The 2,666-nt window shown below is 40.1% G+C and overlaps 1 pseudogene; it reads right to left on the bottom strand.

Annotated features, from left to right (window-relative positions):
- Positions 1-2,042: 2,042 nt before the first annotated feature.
- On the bottom strand, positions 2,043-2,160 carry LOC126185435 (5S ribosomal RNA; annotated as a pseudogene).
- Positions 2,161-2,666: the final 506 nt, after the last annotated feature.

Genomic DNA, 2,666 nt, shown 5'->3' with positions numbered 1-2,666 from the left:
ATCAATATTATTGTAATCTTGATATACTTCTGTCATAAATGATATGCTGCCTTTGTTACTTGTAATACCTTTTTAGTTTCACCTCTATAATACCATTTTAGATTTTTCAAATTCCATTTATTCATAGTAGTTCCACAGTCAGCATTTTAATCTTTTACAACAAATCTTTGTTTATTCATAAAATTTAAAGTTTCTTCATTCAATTCACCATTTAGCTCAAGATTGAGTGTTAACTGAAATAACACTAATGATTCTCTTAATGTATCATAATTCGTTCAAATTTTTGTTGTTTACTCCTGTCATCCACAACTACAATTTTCATAAACAACAATAGTAAACGTGCCCTTCATTTATATACTTAAAATACTATAAGGTGGGATTAAATTAGTTGAAGATTAATGAGACAGTGCTACCTAAATATGTACAAAAGTTAACAAAACCAATAAGTGAACCATGTATTTATTATTTTAATTATGAAAAATTCTAATAAAATTATTTTTATTAAACTGATCCAGTCATCAACCTCATCAACAACAAGCATACCTATAATAATAAGCAAGTGTTCATGATTATTGATGAAATCGATAAACCATGTTTTAAGGCTAAAGATATGGTGAAGCTTCGAGAATTTACTTAAAACTCTAGTACATAGAGCGCGCACTATCTCTGACACAGAGAGTCTACTCCAGGAATTGGAACATCTGAGAACTGTAGTTCGAAAAAATGGGTACTCAGAGTGGCAGATTCAACGTGCTCTCCACCCAACCACTACAGCACAACCTGTGGAGATGGATGAAATCACGAGGGAGGAGGTAGGCACTGCGTTTATTCCACATACAGGCGCACTCTCGGGGAAAATCGCCCGCATTTTGAAGAAATACCGGGTCGGAACTGTGTTTTGTCCTCCGAATAAACTCGTGCACTGGTGGGGAGTGCCAAAGATGACCTCGGTTTGGGGAAGGCCGGTGTGTACCAGATTCCGTGTCAATGTGGCAAGTCGTATATTGGTCAGACGATGCGTACCGTCGAGGATCGATGCCGTGAACACCAGAGGCACACTCGACTGATGTATCCGAGTAAGTCGGCAGTTGCTGAACATTGTTTGTCAGAAAATCACGCTATGGAGTATGAACGCACGAGGATTCTGGTACAGACGTCGAGATACGGGGACAGCGATGTTAGAGAGGCCATCGAAATTCGCACCAATGACGACCTCACAAACCGTGACTGTGGCTATAATCTTAGCAAGGCTTGGGAACCAGCGATTGGGTGGTTAATCAAGAGTAAATCGAGCAAACGTATAGTTGTGACGACCACGGCGGACAGAGCCATCACACCACGTCATCTCAGACGCCGTCGCAATCTGTTCCACCGCGCGACCATGGCGGGGCGCGGACGGAGGAGGGAGTGCGCCGCGGGTGGAGGGTATTTAAATCGGCCGCCGCCGCGACCGAACCTAGGTCCCCCTGAGCAGCCATAGCGTACGAATATCCGTACCGGCACGTTCACAGGAGCTCAGTCCGTCAGTTCACCTGATGATGGCGACATGTATGATCGTCGAAATATTGTGCCCGTTGGACACTGTAGACCGGCAGTACACCCGTGTATATTTTGATTATCAAATACGCCGGGAGAAACTCAAGAATCACACTATTATTATTGTTATTGTTAAGATCAATACGCTAATGTTTTCTAAGTTTAGAATAGCCTCTTCTTCCAAATTGTTTTGCTCTAGCTTTTAATTTGCTTACTTTTACGCTCTCTATTTATAATATTTTTTATAAGAAAAATGTAAAACTTTCTGTTTCTAGGCGATATACTCATATAAATGTAAACTCCTTTCACAGGCCCTGGCGGACCCTGCAGTACCAACCGGCCGCCGTGTCATCCTAAGCCCACAGGTGTCACCGAATGTGGATATGGAGGGGCATGTTTTCAGCACACCACTTTCGTGCCTGTACATCAGTTTCTGAGACTCGAGCCGCTACTTCTCAATCAAATAGCTCCTCAGTTTGCCTCACAAGTGCCGAGTGCAGCCCACTTGCCAACAGTGCTTGGCAGACTGGATGGTCATCCATTCAAATGCTAGCCCAGCCCTACAGTGCTTAACTTCGGTGATCTGATGGGAACCGGTGTTACCACTGTGGTATGACCGTTGGCGCGATATACTCATACTGGTTGTAATTATGAAGATCTTCAAGACATGAACCATTTGACAAACTGTAAAAAAAATTATTATTAATGACTCTATGATATTTCCTTTCATTGCTGTTATATTTTCAAGGTTTATGCTAGTGCATACTGCAAAACTAAAAAACAATATGTTAGATTCTTTAAATATTTATATTTCAGCTTCTCTGTATAATATTTCGGCTGGGAAATCTTTCATGCCTGCAAAATTAACACAATATGAAATACACTATGTGAAATTTATGTGGATTTCCAGGGTCTCAAGAATTTGACAACCTGTAAAAATTGACTTTAGTCACCACAAAAGACAATAATGTTTAATTTCACTTAAGGAACACCTGAGAGTAGAATTTCTTAAAGTATTCATAAATAATACATTTAGGTTGCATAAATAACTAACATTCACACTGGATAATTGATCTATGAATGTGAATACATCATCAGGATAACATACAGACGGAAAATATGAAAGTGTT

The sequence above is a fragment of the Schistocerca cancellata genome, chromosome 4 (assembly GCF_023864275.1).
Source record: "Schistocerca cancellata isolate TAMUIC-IGC-003103 chromosome 4, iqSchCanc2.1, whole genome shotgun sequence".
Lineage (NCBI taxonomy): Eukaryota > Metazoa > Arthropoda > Insecta > Orthoptera > Acrididae > Schistocerca > Schistocerca cancellata.
Note: the sequence above shows the minus strand (reverse complement) of the source record. Positions and strands in the feature narration are given on the sequence as shown.